We start from the raw sequence: 18,294 nt of genomic DNA, 5'->3' as shown, positions 1-18,294 counted from the left end.
ATCCTTATTATCCCATGAGTAATTAAACAGAACAATTAGTGAGTGAATAATAAATTTATTAAGTATGGTCAAGCTTGGATCATTGGTGAGATTGTGTCCTGAATTGAATCTCCCAGGTATCCAATTCTGCACAAATAAAATTCAACAGAAAAGATGATCCTGACTTTTACCTACATGGGTAGCAAGTCCAGACAGATATTCCTTTTTTTTTAATAAATTAATTTTTTATTGGTGTTCAGTTTACCAACATACAGAATAACACCCAGTGCTCATCCCATCAAGTCAGACAGATATTCCTAATAATTATAATTATCTTCCTTCTTTTTAATGCTAAGTTCAGTGATGTTCATTATATTATTTAAAATAAAAAATTGCACAAATTAGTAAATATAAAGTAGAGTTCTCTCTTCCGGATGTTTACAAAAGTATGCAAACTAAGTTTTATGGCTACTAGATTTTTGATCATTTAAAATAGTTAAATGTAGACTGATTCTTTTTAAAGTTTGCTTTTTACTCCTCAGAATGAGCACAATCTACTAGATTTGGTTTTTATCTCATGGTGAAGATCTTGCCTTTTATCTCTTTGGGTAAAGAGAGAGGAGATCAATGAAAGCAATAATTAGTGTTCATGTATTGCTTGGGGGCTTGGTCATGGGTACTCACTGAAATGTTTTGAAAGAGTAAATGGCTGCATACATGAACAATTCAAAGATGGTCATGCATTGACCAATGATTAAAATATGTTATGAATTCAGAATTATGATTAATCCATTTCAGCATTACTGAATTTATTGGAATGAAAGATGAAAATCATTTCAATCATCTTTAAAACATTTTAATATTCCATTTTATTTTTGTTCCATGGTGGATTTAAGCACTTGTCCATTGGTTGACATCATTACAGACTATGAACTCATTGAAGGAGGAACATAAGAAAATGGGAAATTTTGCCTTTTCCTTAATCATGGCACACAGTGGTAGTTCACTCTACCATCTTTAAAACACGGATGTCAAATGAAAGAGGCCCAAGCAGGGACCAATGACTAATGGAATTAAGATGATGCAAGGAAATGGATTAATTCATATTTACAATGCTGGGGTACATTGCACAGAGAGAGTCAGTTCTGTAGCTCTGTAGTAAGTCACTTTCTTGGACATACTCCTATTTTCAAGGGTCTTTGTTTTATTTTCCTAATTCGTGCATGTTGACTGAATTATTAATGAGTCAGTGAATAAGTCAGAACAATATATTAAATGAAAGCACAGAATACCAAGTCTGGATCAATGATGAGTGTGCGTGGGGCATCTGAATAAAATTTTTGATTAAACCCAATTTGTAACTCTGAGGTCTATTGCGTTCATAGGAAATATGCTTATAGACAAAATTAGAAATATTCAAGGACTGTAGTCTTGATTTGTGCTGTTGTTATTGTTTTATTGTTCACAACTATGAATAAGTAAAGAAAGGGCTATACCTTATCTAATCATGAAAGGAGCTAACGAATCCAGGATTATTAATATATTTCTGGAATTTTGAGTTAAAATAAAGTAGACTAAGGCTGCTTCTCCTTTGGGAACATATGATAGATAGATGTGAACATCAATATTGTTTTGAGGTGGTAGTGAATTGGTGGCATGTATTATTTTCAAAAGGGACAAAAAACTTACATAATTGCATAGTAATCAGCAATACTTAGTAGAATACATATACCAATAATAATCTAGCAAATCATGATAAACCCATTAATATAAAATAATTTTTTTAAAAGATTTTATTTATTCATTCATGAGAGACACACAGAGAGGCAGAGACACAGGCAGAGGGAGAAACAGGCTCCATGCAGGGGGCCTCACGTGGGACTCGATCGGGGATCTGCAGGATCATGCTCTGGGCCAAATTCAGCGCTAAACTGCTGAGCCACCCGGGCTGCCCAGTATAAAATTATTTTAATAAATAAAAATTTAATACAATCAGTGTTAAAAAATAAAATAAATTATTAAATAATTATTGAAACTTAGGAAAGGCCGAAGCATGAACATTAGAAGAGTGAGTATAGTAATTATGTTCATTGATTTTTTTTCAAAGAAAAATGTAAAAATAAGTAAATAACTAAAAATGAGAGAAAAATGTAAATGTATTTTGTTGATGATTTCTGAAAGTGAAAAGCCAATGGATACTTGTAGTATCACTCAGCCTTCTTGTGAAGTATCCTTAGGGCTCATCATTATTGATGCTATTATTATTAGTGAGTAAAAGAATAATTTTATATTTCAATCCATTATTTAAAAGAATGTAAATCATGGGTCAGTGAGAAACATGTATAATGTATGAAGGAGTGTGATTAACCCTGTTCTTTTTTTTTTAAATTTTAACTTTATTATTTATTTATTTATTTATTTTTTTGTATCTTTTTTTATTGGAGTTCAATTTGCCAACATGTAGTATAACATCCAGTGCTAAAAAAAAAAAAATCCTGTTTGTGCTTGCAAAGTCCACTTAAATAAAAAAGATCCAGGCTCCTCCTTTGGGGAAGGATCATATACTCCCATTCTCTCCAGTACATCTTACTGTTAACATTTAAATTCAAATTAATTAAAAATAAAAGATCACTTCCTTAGTAACACTAGCCACATTTTAAGCCAAATGTGGCCAGTGGCTACCATATTGAATAGTGCTAATAGAGGACATTTCCATTACTGCAGAAAGTTCCATCAGTGCAAACAATGCTGAGATAGGAAGTTGCATGTAATAGTATTTAGTTTTGAGTAGTTGATAGCTCTACCATTTTGTGTTTTCTGTAGAAAAAAAAAGAGCAGATAATTAAATTATCCTTAGAGTTGCTTAAAAAGTGAATAAATAAATGAGTCAACAAATCGATAAACACAAGTATGAAAGTACAGTGTGGCTCATTGTTCGGGTTGTTTTATGAAATAAGAATTTAAATTCATTCCATTTTGCTAAAGTTTTCCCACTGAAATATTATCTGGACTTTTTACTTTTTGGTAGGTTATATAGTCAGATATCAATAATAGTTTTAGTTCTTTTTGTGTTGGGTGGCAGATTATAAAAGGTCTTCTTTATGTTATTTCACACTGAAAATTGAGTAATTCAGTAGTTGAAAAGGATAGCACTGTTGTATTGATGAAAATGTGACATGGACCAATATTTATGATTAATCTAATGCAGAACTAACTTTTATTTAAAAATCTAAATTTATACTTTTCACTCTTTTAAAAATCTACTTTATCCTCCTGGATGAATACTCCACATTGGATTCAGCTATTATCCAATGAAGAAGATCTTGACTGTTACTTCTGTGGGTAAGAACCAATGTAACAGTCAGAGTTTGTCCTCATTTATATGGTTTGTCCATGTGTGGTCACTAAAGTCGTTGAATAGAACAAAAGCCTATCTACACAAAAATAAAATCTAGGAACATCAAATATGGACCAATAGTGGGAATGTGTTTTGGGCCACGAAGTAGAATTAACCCATTTCAGCACAACTGAGATGCATTTTGTTTTTGAGTGGAAGGCATTTAATTAATATTAATACTAATAATGATATTTCATATTATTTCTAAACCACAGTTGATTGAAGCATTTGCATTTTGATAGAGATCCAGGCTATTAACTGTTTAGAGGAAGGAGCTCTCAGAAGGTAGAGCATATTGCTTGTATTCTAGATGTGGGATGCCCTGTGGTTTTCCATTGTTGATTACACCATGATTAAAATTGGACAAATGAAATGAACATGGCTCAATCATGGAACATTTTTAATGATGGCATTGATATGAAACAAGGTTCACGTGGAGACCTAGTATGAAAGCTTTATGAGAAATCAGTCTAGAGACATATCATAGTTGTATTGAGTATCTTGCTCTGGGAGTTGGTGATTCATGGGAAAATGAAGGTAGAAATGAATGAAGAAAAAGAGTGCCAAGTGTGGACCAATGATGAGATTGGAGGGTGTCTGAATCAAAAATTTTGATTAAAGCCATCTGTGACTCTGAGGTCCATAATTAAAAGGTGGCCTCATTTTTTCCTCTCTGGAATTGAGCTTAGGGCAGAAGTTCAGAGTGTTCAAGTGTCTTGGTTATGGGCATACACACTTTATGGATATAGATTGAATTCTTGTAAGTAAATTATGCAAGAATAAATTAAATAAATATTAAAAAGTAAAAATAAATCTGAGCATAGACAACTATGAGAGTATGTAATGAAATAGAGTTTATTATTATTATTATACATTTCTGTGGCACTGAATTCTAGTGAAATCTATTTCTAAAGGCTGTTTCCCCTTTTTGGAATGAATGGGTAGGCAGAAGTACATAAGACTCAGTATCATTGTTTGATACAAGTGGTTATTTACTGGTTAGTTGTTTTTTATTTTGAAAAGAATAAATTGCATATATAAATAAGTCATTAAATACTTAATTAGAAAAAGAATGAGCATAGTTCATATTAGAATGTGCCTTAGGAACTGAGTTATTAATAATCTCCCTCTGTTTACTGAATTTTATTAAAAAGAAGGAGAAACAGCTCATTATTAAAGCTTTATGGGTAATATAATAGGTATGGAGGCAAAATAATGTTATTCACATTTCCTGTCTAATATTAGTTAATTCCCAAATATTGATGAATTGTTACAGTTGAGTAGATTAAGTCCTAATCACAGTTTCTAAAAGGGGGCAAAAAAACATGGCCTAGTAAAGAGCAAGAGTAAGGATTAATCTGTCTGTACTATTGGTCCTCTCTTCCTGGCTTGGGTATGGGTATATAGACCCTTGCATATGAAGAGCATTTCTATTCTGAGTTGTTCATGGGTTTACCATTGTGTGTGTAAACGTGTGTGTGTATATTTAATATATTTAGCATGTTTAAATATGTGATCAAATATTCCATAAGTCACTCCATAAAAGAATAAATAAAACAGTGAACAATTGAATTAATATATGAGGAGGGTCAAGCATAGATCTTGGTGAGAATATGCCATGAATCACAGATTTAAACTCATCTATTTCTACATAAATTGAATCCTTCAGAAAAAAAAAAAAACGATTGTCTAGGCTCTTGCCTATGTGAGTAGGAGGTCTCTAGACAGATATGCGCAATGGTCAGAGTTTCTATTTTTGTGTGATGAACATTGTATTATTTAAAATTTATAGTCAAATAAAGAAATAAATAAGAAGTGATGTTCTTGGGTCAGTAATGAAAATGAGAGGTGAATCAAATTTCCTGATTAATCTTGTATCATACAATTATTGTCTTTTAAATCAATCTAAATCTGAACTGTTCATTCTTTTGAATATTGGCACTTGACTCCACAGAATGAAGACCATGGTTGATTTAATCCGTCTTTGCTGATGAAGATCTTGGCTGCTACCTTTGTGGGTAAGGAACCTAATGACTAAGGTAAATAATAGTCAAAAGATCTTGTCAACGGGGGTGAATTTTTCATTAGTGTTCACTGAATTACTTACATTAAGCTATACGTAGATCAATGATATGAATGTGCTGTGAAATAAAGATTATGCTTAATCCAATTCAGTACAATTGTGGTTAAAAATAAGATGGAAGGCATTTTATTCATTTTCAAAGTATGTGAATAATCCATCTTATTGTTGTAGTGCATTTGACTTAAACATTTATCCAGTAATAAAATCTAAGACTGTGCTGTTCACTGTGGTTGCTCCTAGCCACATGTGGCTGTTTAAATCTAAGATAACTAAAATTCAATGAATTTTAAATTCAGTTCTTCAGTTGCACTAGCCACATTTCAAGTACTTAGTAGCTCCGTGTGGCTAGTGGTGACCGTGAGAGAGAGTGCAGTTATAGCACATCCATATTATGATGCAAAGAATTATTGGATAGCTTCTCACTGAAGGAGTACATAGAAAGATTGAAGATAGTTGGAATAGAATGTACATGAAGCTGGGATGTTAATTGATCAATACATACCTAGCTGAGGGCCCCTGCAAAAAAAAGTCCTTTGGGAAAAGGTCTATTTATGGGAAAAGAGCCTGTAAGTAGACTTTGGTCATATCCAAGGACCTTGTTCTTGGCTTTTTAAAAATTCATGGATATTGATTTTATTACTGTTGGTGGATCAGTGAATGGATCAATAAACAAAGGTATAAATGAAGAAAAAGATTGCTTAACCTGGATCAATGATGAGTACCCTGGGGTGTCTGAAATCAAGGATTTTGATTAAACCCTATGACTCTGAGGTCCATTACAAAAGATTCCTCTCTGTTGTCTCTATGGGAAATGAGCTTATTCTAGGAGTTAAAAATACTCAGGAGTTTGTTCTTGGGCTTTTGAGTATTGTATTTTCAGTAAATCAATGCATGAATAAATCAAGAAATAAATAAACGAATAAAGACAAAATGGGTTATTCTTGGTCCAAATAGGAGAGTATGTAATATAATATATGAATATAAAAATCATTGTTAATAAATTTCTGAAGCACTGAGTTCCAGTAAGGTAAATTGATTAAATCTGACCCTTTTGGGTAAAGATAATTTAGATAAATGGATGTAAGAACTCATGTTGTATTTCTGGGTTGGGTTGTTGGTTTTTTGTTTTACTCAGAGAAGAGCAAAACATTTACTTAAAATTAATTATTGATTAAATAACTACATAATTGAGAGAGGGCTTACACATGGACTTATGTTGAGAATGTGTCATATGACCAGTTACAACTAAACCAGTGATCTTCACTATGTTTTAACTTAAAAAAAAAGGAAAAATGATCTGATCTTTTTTTCTGTGCCTAAAGGAGCATATGGGCATGCATTAATATTGTCTTGTTTCTGTGGAGTCACACATATTAATATTATTATAAATATATAAAACAATAAGTTAACATTTTTTTAAATGAATCATGGCATCTTTTCTTTTTTTTTTTTAAGATTTTATTTATTTATTCATGAGGGACACACACACACACAGAGAGGCAGAGACATAGGCAGAGGGAGAAGCAGTCTCCCTGTGGAGAGCCCAACGTGGGACTCGATCCCAGGACCACTGGGATCACACCCTGAGCCAAAGGCAGGCACTCAACCACTGAGCCACCCCAGCGTCCCTAAGTTAACATTGTAATCAATTATTTGGACCATGAGGAGCATGTGTTTTGAAACGAGGAGAGAGATTAATCAATCCAGTTCTATACAATTGCTTTTCAGATAAAATAAGACTTATACTCTTATGTTTTAGGAATGGTGAATATATACATATATTTTAAAGATTTTATTTTTTTATTCATGAGAGACATAGAGAGGCAGAGACATTGGCAGAGGGAGAAGCAGACTCCCTGCGGGGAGCCTGATGCGGGACTCCATCCCAGGACCCCAGGATCATGCCCTGAGCCAAAGGCAGACGCTCAACCACTGAGCAACCCAGGTGCCCCAGTGAATATATTTAGATAGGATTTCTTTTTTCTGGCTTAGTGCAATTTCTTTTAAAAAGCCTAAGATAAATGACTCCATACATAACTGTGTTCCTACATAAATATATAAAGATGGACAAGGATGCACAATTGTTGAGAATGTCCTGGAATCTAGGATTCAGATTAATCTAGTTCTTTCATTTCTTTTTTTTTTAAAGATTTCATTTATTTATGAGAGAGAGAGAGAGAGAGAGAGAGAGAGAGAGAGAGAGATAGAGAAATGGTAGAAGCCTGATGGGGACTCAATTCTGGGTCTCCAGGATCATGCCCTGGGCTGAAGGTGGCACTAAACCACTGAGCCACCCAGGATGCCCCAACCAAGTTCTTTCTAAGCAAGATTCATTTAGCAAAAAGATAGAGCTCTCACTTGGCTCAGTAGAGGACACAGAAACAGATATGAGTAGTAGTCTTGGGTCTTATTCTTTTATTTGGTGTTGATTTCAGAGAAGTTCATTATGTCAGTTAAGTGTATTGCTTGGATCAATCAAGCAATAAATATGCTGTTCTGAGTTTTAATACATAATAAGCACTAAAGTTTATTTCTAATCATTTATTGTTGACTTGAACTAAAATATCTGAATCTAGGCTCTTCTATATCTGTCATCTGTATCACTGAATCTCTGTGTTTTTATATTTGCTTTATACTCTACAGGATGGATGCATGATGAATCAATTATGGAGTGTAGAAACTTATGTAAGTAACAGTCGAGATAATTGCTTCTGGTTTGGCGGTCTGTCATGGGTGTTAACTCCATTATTGAAAGGGAATAAATGGCTGCATATACAAATAAAATGAATGAAGGTCATGTGTGGGCCAGTACAGCACATCTGTGGTCAATTAAGGAGAAAAAAACAGGACCATTTTATTCATTTTCACAGTTAGTTATTCAATTAATTAATGTAAAATGAATTATTCAATTTTAATTTTGAGTCACAGTTGGTTTAAACCTCCCTTTATTTATGGAGACATAGTTTGGTCACATTCAAATAGTAAAATGGGGTTAATATGAAGTATTATATTAGTCTATATAGTATGGAAAACTAATGAAAGATATATATTAGTGGGATATAATTCTATACAGAAATGTTAGAGATATTCAAGGATCTTGTCTCAAGTTTTCATGACCTTTATGAATTTTGTTATCATTAGGAAATTGATCAATTAAGCATTAAAACATGTGCACATGATTGAAGATAATAAGGGCCAATCCTGGACCAATGATGATGACTGGTGGAGTATGAGTCATGGATGATGAATACTATGTAACTGGAACTCTGAGGTCCAACACAATAGGAAACATAGTCTATACCTTCTGCTGTAAATGATCCAATGGACAGATGTTAGGAATATATAAGGATATCCATAATTTTTGTGTTCATGGAATTTGATTCTGTTATTGTAAATAGATCACCAAAAGAATCAAATACATAAATAAAACAGGAAAGTGAAGTATTATCCAATTATGAAAATATGTGATGAGTCCAGAAATGTTATTACTAAATATTAAAAAACACTGAGTTCTATTAGGAAATAAATGTCCTAAAGATATTCTCTCTTTGGCTCAGGTTGATATGTACAGCGTAAATCATAGCCCATTTTCTTCTTTGACCAGGGCCTTGTTCAATGTTGTTTGTTACCTCAAGGAAAAAAACATAACAATTTAATACATACCTAAATGACAAATAAAATGAAAGGAGGCATGCAAGGATAAATGGAGAGAATATTTCAAATCCTTTTTATTATCTGTTTTTCTACTCTCAGAATGGATCTCCCTGCCAATTTAAGCATCTTCATGATCATGAGCTCTCTGGTTCCCTAGGAGCATAGAGACCAATGTGAGTATGGTCAAAGTCTTTGTCTTGGTTTGGATCGTTGTTAAAGGATCCAAAAGGGCCAACCATGGCCCCATGATAAATATGGCATTGCTGTGAACACTGTTGTTGATGATTGCAAAATTAAGAATGATTAATGAGAGATATAATCAAGGTAGCAAATGATCCTATAGATAGCTATTACAGATACTTAAAAATCTTGTTCTTAAGTTTTTGTGATTCAGAGTTAAGTTACTAATGAAATGAGGAATTAACCAACAAACAAAAGTAGAAATTAATGGAGGAGAAGAGGGCCAGTTCTGGACCAATGATGACAAAGGGTGGCGTATGAGTCATGGATGATGAATATTACGTGTCTGAAACTCTGAGGTCCGACAAATAAGAAATCTAGTGCGTTCCTTATGTTGGAAATAATCCTATGGACAGATGTTAGGAATACATAAGGATTTTGTTCTTTCACTATGTATACCTGGTTTTGATTTCATATTTATAAATGGATCAATGATAGAACCATAAACAAATATATACATCAGTAAATATAAAAAGATGAAGTATTGTTAAGCTAAAAAATGTAGTGAGGCAAGAAATACTATTAATATTAATTGAAATCATAGAAGTCCATTAAGAATTAAATGGACCAACTGTGTTACCTCTGAGCAGGCATCATATAGGCATTAATAGTAGTCACTTTTGTTGTCACAGACCAGTCTCATGGGCAAGGTTGTTCATTTTGTTAGGAGGAAAATATGTAAATATTATGAAAAATTAATAAATAATCAAATGGCTGAGTAAATTAAATGTGAAAGCAAGGCTAAAGGGAGAGAATATCTCAGTCTTTTAAACCATCTCTTCTGTTTTGTACTCCTCAGAATGGACGCATTTGAGATGATTCTCTGTGGTTGGCTCCATTGTTAGGAACAGAGACATGAATGTGAGTAATAGTTACAGTGCTCTTAGTTTGAATGGTTATTTTTTAAAAAGAATATTCACTGTTTTAATAAGATATATTTTGTATAAGCAAAGAAGGCCAATTATGGCCCACTGATAAATTATTATATGAAACATTGAGGATAATTAATATAAGAAATATACTGATTTGGTAAATGATTCTATAGGGATATTTAGGGTCCTTATTCTTGTTTTTTTTTTTTTTTATTCATAGGTATTTGTTTTATTATTACCAGGGAATTGGTAAATTAATTCATAAACAAATATTGATGAAAACGAAAAAGAGGCTCAGGCTTGGATCAATGATGATGGCTGGTGGCGTATGAATCATGCATAATGAATGATACGTGTCTGGAACTCTGAGGTCCAACAAAGAAAATATGGTCTACTGCCTCTATTGGAAATGGCCCTATAGACAGATGTTAAGAATATATAAGGACCATGTTCTTGGTCTTTTTGTTCATGGATTTTGATTCTATTATTATAATTGGATATATTAAAATTATAAACAATTGATCAATAAATATAAATTAGTAAAATATTGTTCCATTATGAAAATGTGTCACAACATAAGAGAATCTGTATGTTAAAAACACTGAGCCGATTAAGAAAGACATGGTTCAATGGTGTGACTTCTTCGGCTAGTGTTGAATCATTGTTCTTATTCTGGCTCAGTGACAAATTTGAGGTTTATTTTCTTAAAAAAATATTAATAAATGTTATCCGAAAATAATAAATGCCTAAATTACTCACTAAATAAAACTTGAAATGGATTAATGGAGAGATAATTCTCTCTCTCTCTCTTTTTTTCTATCTACTCTGCTCTGTACTTCTCAGAGTGGTCACACAAGATGATTAAAGCACCTTTCATTATTATGAGCTCTATAGGAGTTGGAGACCAGCGTGAGTATAAAGTTCTTATATTATTTTTGGTAGTTGGCTTAGGATGTTAATTGTAATATTAAGAAATATTTAAATATAATAAAAAAGGCCAACCACAGCCCCATGATAAATAGAGAATTGATATGAAACATTATATTGATTAACTGGTATTTGCAAAATTGTAGATGATTAATGAAATACATATTCAAGGAGGCAATGATTCCATGGTCAGATGTTAGGGATGCTTCAGGGTCTTATTTTTAAGTATTTTTGCTTCATAGATGTTTATTTTATAGTCATTGATTTATTGATATGTTGATCAGTAAAGAAATGTACAAGGAAAAGGGCCAGTGCTGGACTGATGATGACGGCTGGTGGCGTATGAGTCATGGATGATGAATACTACGTGTCGGGAACTCTGAGGTCCAACACAACAAGAAATCTAGTCTTTTTTCTCTGTTGGAAATGACTATATTGATAGATATTAGTAATGTACAAGGATCATGTTCTTGGTCTTTGTGTTCATGGATTTTGATTCTTTTAGTATAAACAGAAGTGAAAGAATCAATAATTCAGTCTAAATAAATATGAATAAGTGGATTGTAAATTATGAAAATTAATAAATACCTAAGTGGCTGAGTAAATGAAATGTGGAAAGCAAAATCAATGAAGAAAAGGCCTAATTTTTTTTATATCACCTTCTGTAATCTGCATTTCTCAGAATGGATCCATTGGACCTGATTCTTCCATGGTCACAAGATGTCTGCTTGTCTCTATGTGTTTGGTACATAGAAAGAAGGGTGAGTTTTTATGGGTATATACTCTGGATTTGAAAAGTATGAAATATAATAAAGCCACCATGGTCCACTGATAAATATAGAATTAATATTACATTGTATTACATTGATTAGTCCCTCTATGAAACTCTGAGGATGATTAATCAAGGAAATATATTGATGTAGTAAATGATTCTAAGGACAGATATGGGACTTTTTAAGGCCTCTATTCTAGGTTGTTGTTGTTGGTTTTATTTTCTTTTTTTACTTCATAGGTATTTATTACTATCAGATAAATTGATTAATTGATTAATTAATAAACAAAGGTAGATGACAGTGGGGAAAACAAAGGCCAAGGGTGGTCCAGTGATGGTGGCTGGTGGCGTATGAGTCATGATTGATGAGTATGCATCTGGAACTCTGAGGTCCAGCAAAAAAAGAAATCTAGTTTATTGCCTATGTTGGAAATGTTCCTATAGACAGATTTAGGATTTCACAAGGTTCTTGTTCTACAGTCTTTGCATTCATGAATTTTGATCCTATTGCAGTAGGTGAATCAATAGAAGAAAAAATGTAGTAAGGTAAGAGTGAGAGAGAAATAGTTTGCAGGTATTACCTCTAGATAAGAATGTTATAGGTAATATAAACAAAGGCCAATATTCTTGTTCTGAGTTAGTGGAAAGTTTAATGTTTGTTTTCCTTAAGAAAAAGTTAAATGCATATTACCCCAAATTAATAGGCAGTTTAATTACTGAGTAATGAAATGTAGTGCAAGGATCAATAGAGGAAATATCTCAATCATGTTATTGTCTACTCTGCTTTCTACTTTTTAGAATGCACACACTCAAGGTGGTTTAAGTAGTATGCCTCGACCAATGATCTCTGCATTTGCCTGTAGGAACATGGATACCAACGTGAGTCATAGTCAACATTTTCATCTCACTTTGGGTGGTTTCTTTAGGGGATTCTCTGTAATATTTAAAACAAGTGTTCAGTATAAGAGGAAAGACCAACGATGATCCAGTCATGAAACTGGAAATGTATGAAACATGATGTTGATTAATCTGCTTATACAACAGTGAAGATGATTAATGGAAGGTATTTCAATGATGAAATGATTCTAAAGAAAAATGATAGGGTTACTGAAGGCCCTTGTCCTTGGGCTTTTGTGAGTCATAGGTATTTATTTAATCACCAAAGTGAATTGATGAATTGATCCTTAAAAAATGCATAGGAGAATAAAGAAAAGGAGGCTTGTGCATGGACCAATGATGACAGCTGGTGGCGTATGAGTCATATACGATGAATGCTACGTGTCTGGAAGTCTGAGGTCCAACACAATGTTCCTGTGGATCGGTGTTAGGAAAATACAAGAATATTGTTATAGTAATCATGGATTCATGAATTTCTATGTTATTCATATAAATGAATGGGTCACTTCTAGAACCAATAAATAAACATGTAAGTAAATAGAACCATGGAAGAAGCCTTGTCAATTATATATATATATATATATATATATACATATATATATATATATATATATATATATGCAGTGGAGCAAGAACTACTATTAATATAAACTGAAGAAACCAATGCAGGTTAAAAGATAAAATGGACCAAGGGTGTTGCCTCTTTATCTAAGGATCATAATGTTACATTTATATTTATGCTAATATATGTGTAGAAATTATGAAAAATAAAAGGTACCTTTATGATTGAATAAATGAAATGAGTAAAACAAGGATCCATTTAGAGAAGACTTCAATTTTTTTTATTACCTGCTCTGCTCTGTACTCCTCAGAATGGGTGCACAACTCCAGTGGGCTGAAGCATCTCCGTGGTCATGAGCTCTATGTTGCAGAGATGAATGTGAGTAATAGTTGTGTGTCTGCATTTGCAAATTTATTGTTTTAAGTATTCACTGTATTATCAAAAGTATGAAATATAATAAGAAATGTCAACCATCAGGAATGATATATATGGGATTGGTCTGCTGCATTGTATTAATGCATATATGGAACTTTGATGATATTTAGTGAAAGAGATATCAATGTGGTAGATGATCCTATAGGCAGATATAGAATATTCTTATTCTTGGGTTTTTGTGAATCATAGAATTTTAGGAATTAATATTAGTGAATTCATGAATTGGTCAGTGAACTTATGCAGATAAGAATGAAAAGAGGCTCAGGTTTGGACCAATGATGATAGTTGGTGGCGTATGAGTCATGGATGATGAATATTATGTGTCTGAAACCCTGAGGTCCAATAAAAAAAGAAAGCTGATCTGTTGCCTCTGTTTGACATGGTGTTTTAGACAAATATTAGGAATATAGAAGACTAATTTTCTTGCTTTGTGTTTATGAGTTTTGGTTTTACTGTTAAAAATGGCCCAAAAAGACAATAAGTGTACAATTACAAATAAGATAAAGAGAGTGAAACATGTTTGCTTTTAGTATATGTGGTGAGGGGATAAAAGCTATTAATATATATTTAAAATGCTACAGTTCATTAAGAAATGTAAATGTTTCACGTGTCTTACTCTTTGGCAAAGAATGATTATATAGACAATGAATATAAAAATTCTTATTTTATGTTAGTGTTAGGTTTGACATTTTTTTTGAGAAAAATAGTTAATATGATCCCAATTCACTGCATTCCTAAATGACTAACTGAAGATAAAATGTATGGATCAATAGTCTCTCATACCATTATTGTCTGTTCTGCTTTGTATTCCTCAGAATGGATACACTTGAACTTACTTAGGCATTTGGCTGTGATCAGGTGCTCATGGATGCCCCTGTGTGTGAGAGCATGAAGGCCAATGTGAGTGACAGATTCTTCTCCTGGTTTAGGTGGTTTGTATAGGATATTCAGTGTCATATTAAAAATTCAAGGATTTCCAAACAAAGCTCAATGATACATATGGTGTTGACAATAAACATTATGGTAACTAATCAATATGTTCCACAATGAGGACCATTGGTCAAATAAATGTATTCAGTGAGGCAAAAGGTTCTATAGACAGATGCCAAAGATACTTAAGTATATTGTCCTTGAGTTCTGTGATTCACAGATACTTATTTTATTATTATTGACTTAATAAATTGATAGTAAACAAATGTAAACAAGAATGAAGAAAAGGAGATCCAAGCATGGACCAATGATGACAGCTGGTGGCGTATGAAACATATACGATGAATGCTATGTGTCTGGAAGTCTGAGGTCCAGCCAACACAAAGATATCTAGTCTAGTCCCTCTGTTCACAGTGTTCCTATAGACAGAGGTCAGGAATATACAAGGACTTTGTTCTTATTCTTTGTGTTCATGAATTTTTAGAAATATTATAGAAGTATTAATGACAGAATAAACAAATGAATAAATGAATAAATGAGCAAATGAATAAAGATGAAGAGGCTTAAGTATTGTTCATTATTAAAATATATAGTAAAGAGAAATATTAATAGAAGAATGGATAATAAATGAATGAAATTTATTTTACATTTTTGACTAATGATAATATGACAGCAATCAGTAATACTCAATTATTGAGTCATGGAAATAAAGGGTACAATATAAAGAATATAGTCAATGATATCATAATAGCATATTGAGTATAGCATAATGTTTAGAGATGTTGGATCATGTATTGTACACCTGAAACTAATGTAGCACTGTGTGTCAACTGTACTCAAATAAAAAGAAAATTAAAAAAAATTTAAATTCAATTTAATTAACATATAGTGTATTATTAGTTTCAGAGGTAGAATTTAGTGATTTGTCAGTTGCATATAACACCCAGTAGTCATTATATCACATGCCCTCCTTCATGAGCATCACTAGTTACCCCATTCCCCACCCCACTCCCTTCCAGCAACCCTCAGTTTGTTTCCTATGATTAAGAGTCTCTTATGGTTTCTTTCCATCTTCTTTTATTTTTCCTTCCCCTATGGTCCTCTGTTCTGTTTCTTAAATTCCACATATGAGCAAAATCCTATGGTATTTGCCTTTCTTAGACTGACTTATTTCACTTAGAGTAATACCCTCTAGTTCCATCCATGTTGTTGCAAATGGCAAGATTTCATTCTTTTTGATGGCCGAGTAATATTCCATTGTGTGTATGTACCACCTCTTCTTTATCCCTTCATCTGTTGATGGGCATCTGGGCTCTTTCTATAGTTTGGCTATTGTGGTCATTGCTGCTATAAACATTGGGTTGGGGATCCCTGGGTGGCGCAGCGGTTTGGCGCCTGCCTTTGGCCCAGGGTGCGATCCTGGAGACCTGGGATCGAATCCCACATGGGGCTCCCAGTGCATGGAGCCTGCTTCTCCCTCTGCCTGTGTCTCTGCCTCTCTCTCTCTCTGTGTGTGTGACTATCATAAATAAATTTAAAAAAATTATAAAAAAAATAAATAAACATTGGGTTGTAGGTGACCCTTCGAATCAACATGTTTATAAAATCCTTTGAATAAATACCTAGTAGTGGAATTGCTGGATCATAGGATAGCTCTATTTTTAACTTTTTGAGAACCCTCCATACTGTTTTCCAGGGTGGCTGCGAAGGAATGAAGTAGTGCTGCGATGCAGATGTCCCTTGAAAACATTGTGCCAAGTGAAAGAAGGCATATGGAAAAGGTCATGCCATGCATAACTCCATTTATATGAAATCTCCAAAGTAAGTAAATCCATAGGGCGAGAATAAAGATTGGTAGTTGCCCAGGGCTTGAGGCAGGTGGAGGAGGACAGACTCCTTAATGAGTATGGGATTTTATTTTGGAGTGATGCAAGTATTTTGAAACTACATAGAAATGGCAGTTGCACAATATTGTGAAAATACTGAATGCTACTAATTTGTTAACTTTCAATGGCTAATTTTATCTCAATTAAAATGAGAGATCTTTATTTTTAAAAGTCCATTATTAAACTGAGAAACTTGCATGTTTAATGTTTACTTTATGAAGGTTAAATAAATATTAACCATACATTAGTAAATATCTAAATGACTACATATATGAGTGGTAGGAACTTTGGATCAATGGAGAGAATGTCTCAATCTTTTTATCATTTTTTCTAACTGGTACTCTTCAGAATGGAACCTCGAGCTGTCTGGCTGTGGTCAAGGTTGTTATGCTGCTTCTGTGTTGGAAAGACACCATGGTAAGTAATGGTCAAAGTTGTCATCTTATATTGGGCCATCTGTTTATAGGTATTCATTGAATTATTAAAAAGTATGAAACATAATTTTAAAAAGTTAGCTATGTCCCAGTGAGAAATATATCAACTGTAATGTTGATTAATCAATAATGGCAATATAGAGGTTGATTAATAAGACAGAATCAGTCTCTGTGGGAAATGATTCTATAGAGAGATTTTAGAGATCTGAAAGGATCTTCTTGGATTTTGTGAATCATGTGTTTATTTTATTGTTATTAATGGATTAATGATTTATTTGGTATCAAGGTAGAAATGAATGAAGAAAAAGAGACCCAAACCTGAACCTTTGATGGTGACTGGTGGCATATGTATCTGGATGGTGAATAATATGTGCCTGGTATTCTGAGGTCCAATATAAGACATAATTAGTCAGATCCCTCTTTTAGACATGCTCCTGTAGACAGATACTAGAAATATACAAAGGTCACGTTCTTGCCCTGGTTTTACCAATATAGATTTATTATTATAGATGGATCAATGATAGAACCATTAATGAGATATAAATAGACTCTTTTAAAGAAAAAGAGAGTGAAGCATTGTCCAGCTGTGAATATATGTGGTAAGGCAAGAATAATTATTACCAAAAATTGAAAACATTGATGCCCCTTAAGAAATAAATTGATTGAGAGTGTCCTCTCTTTGGCTAAAGGTCATAGAAACTCATAACTAAGAGTCAATTTTAGTTTTTAGGTAAGTCTCAAATTTGTGGTGTTCCTTTTATTAAGAGAATGAAAATTAATAAATACCTAAATGATAGAGTGAATAAAATATGAAAAGAAGGATCAATTTAGATGAGATCTCTGATCTTTTTTATCACATGCTCTACTTTGTATTCCTCAGGATGGACATCCCAAAGCTGGTTGAAGAATTCTTAGTTACAATCTCTATGATTGCATCTCTGATTACAGAGACCAGTGTGAGTAATAAGTCTCATGTTTTCATTTGACAGGTTATAAAAAAAGGAGCATTTACTGTATTATTAATAGTGTGAATATAATTCGAAAGGCCAATCATGGCCAATGATAAATATGGGAGTATTACCAAGCGTTATATTTATTAATGCATTTATGATAGATTAAGTATAATTAATGAAAGGTTATATCAATGTGATAAATGATTCTCTGGACAGATGTAGAATATTCAAGGTTCTTATTCATCATTTTTTGGTGAATCATAGGGTTTTTTT

The 18,294-nt window shown here is 32.9% G+C and overlaps 2 long non-coding RNA genes and 12 other non-coding genes across 14 annotated transcripts; all 14 read left to right on the top strand.

The window, feature by feature from the left end:
• The first annotated feature begins 1,277 nt into the window (after positions 1-1,277).
• On the top strand, positions 1,278-1,353 carry LOC129496473 (small nucleolar RNA SNORD113/SNORD114 family). The gene has a single exon (XR_008661765.1). It is a non-coding gene; the product is annotated as a small nucleolar RNA SNORD113/SNORD114 family (small nucleolar RNA).
• A 2,593-nt stretch (positions 1,354-3,946) lies between these two features.
• LOC129496459 (small nucleolar RNA SNORD113/SNORD114 family) lies at positions 3,947-4,020 on the top strand. The gene has a single exon (XR_008661753.1). It is a non-coding gene; the product is annotated as a small nucleolar RNA SNORD113/SNORD114 family (small nucleolar RNA).
• A 2,143-nt stretch (positions 4,021-6,163) lies between these two features.
• Positions 6,164-6,236, top strand: LOC129496467 (small nucleolar RNA SNORD113/SNORD114 family). The gene has a single exon (XR_008661760.1). It is a non-coding gene; the product is annotated as a small nucleolar RNA SNORD113/SNORD114 family (small nucleolar RNA).
• A 1,769-nt stretch (positions 6,237-8,005) lies between these two features.
• LOC129496232 (uncharacterized) lies at positions 8,006-10,206 on the top strand. Its single transcript, XR_008661694.1, has 3 exons — positions 8,006-8,144; positions 9,213-9,286; positions 10,153-10,206. It is a non-coding gene; the product is annotated as an uncharacterized LOC129496232 (long non-coding RNA).
• Positions 8,662-8,736, top strand: LOC129496434 (small nucleolar RNA SNORD113/SNORD114 family). The gene has a single exon (XR_008661730.1). It is a non-coding gene; the product is annotated as a small nucleolar RNA SNORD113/SNORD114 family (small nucleolar RNA).
• On the top strand, positions 9,584-9,658 carry LOC129496435 (small nucleolar RNA SNORD113/SNORD114 family). The gene has a single exon (XR_008661731.1). It is a non-coding gene; the product is annotated as a small nucleolar RNA SNORD113/SNORD114 family (small nucleolar RNA).
• Positions 10,207-10,526: 320 nt separating the features above from the next.
• Positions 10,527-10,601, top strand: LOC129496441 (small nucleolar RNA SNORD113/SNORD114 family). Its single transcript, XR_008661737.1, has one exon. It is a non-coding gene; the product is annotated as a small nucleolar RNA SNORD113/SNORD114 family (small nucleolar RNA).
• Positions 10,602-11,467: 866 nt separating this feature from the next.
• Positions 11,468-11,542, top strand: LOC129496439 (small nucleolar RNA SNORD113/SNORD114 family). The gene has a single exon (XR_008661735.1). It is a non-coding gene; the product is annotated as a small nucleolar RNA SNORD113/SNORD114 family (small nucleolar RNA).
• Positions 11,543-12,248: 706 nt separating this feature from the next.
• Positions 12,249-12,320, top strand: LOC129496456 (small nucleolar RNA SNORD113/SNORD114 family). The gene has a single exon (XR_008661750.1). It is a non-coding gene; the product is annotated as a small nucleolar RNA SNORD113/SNORD114 family (small nucleolar RNA).
• An 830-nt stretch (positions 12,321-13,150) lies between these two features.
• Positions 13,151-13,225, top strand: LOC129496430 (small nucleolar RNA SNORD113/SNORD114 family). Its single transcript, XR_008661726.1, has one exon. It is a non-coding gene; the product is annotated as a small nucleolar RNA SNORD113/SNORD114 family (small nucleolar RNA).
• An 861-nt stretch (positions 13,226-14,086) lies between these two features.
• Positions 14,087-14,161, top strand: LOC129496443 (small nucleolar RNA SNORD113/SNORD114 family). Its single transcript, XR_008661739.1, has one exon. It is a non-coding gene; the product is annotated as a small nucleolar RNA SNORD113/SNORD114 family (small nucleolar RNA).
• A 481-nt stretch (positions 14,162-14,642) lies between these two features.
• On the top strand, positions 14,643-18,024 carry LOC129496412 (uncharacterized). Its single transcript, XR_008661722.1, has 4 exons — positions 14,643-14,718; positions 16,445-16,569; positions 16,983-17,051; positions 17,949-18,024. It is a non-coding gene; the product is annotated as an uncharacterized LOC129496412 (long non-coding RNA).
• On the top strand, positions 15,049-15,123 carry LOC129496442 (small nucleolar RNA SNORD113/SNORD114 family). Its single transcript, XR_008661738.1, has one exon. It is a non-coding gene; the product is annotated as a small nucleolar RNA SNORD113/SNORD114 family (small nucleolar RNA).
• LOC129496471 (small nucleolar RNA SNORD113/SNORD114 family) lies at positions 17,388-17,461 on the top strand. The gene has a single exon (XR_008661764.1). It is a non-coding gene; the product is annotated as a small nucleolar RNA SNORD113/SNORD114 family (small nucleolar RNA).
• Positions 18,025-18,294: the final 270 nt, after the last annotated feature.

This window comes from Nyctereutes procyonoides, unplaced genomic scaffold, assembly GCF_905146905.1.
Source record: "Nyctereutes procyonoides isolate TBG_1078 unplaced genomic scaffold, NYPRO_anot_genome, whole genome shotgun sequence".
NCBI lineage: Eukaryota > Metazoa > Chordata > Mammalia > Carnivora > Canidae > Nyctereutes > Nyctereutes procyonoides.
Note: the sequence above shows the minus strand (reverse complement) of the source record. Positions and strands in the feature narration are given on the sequence as shown.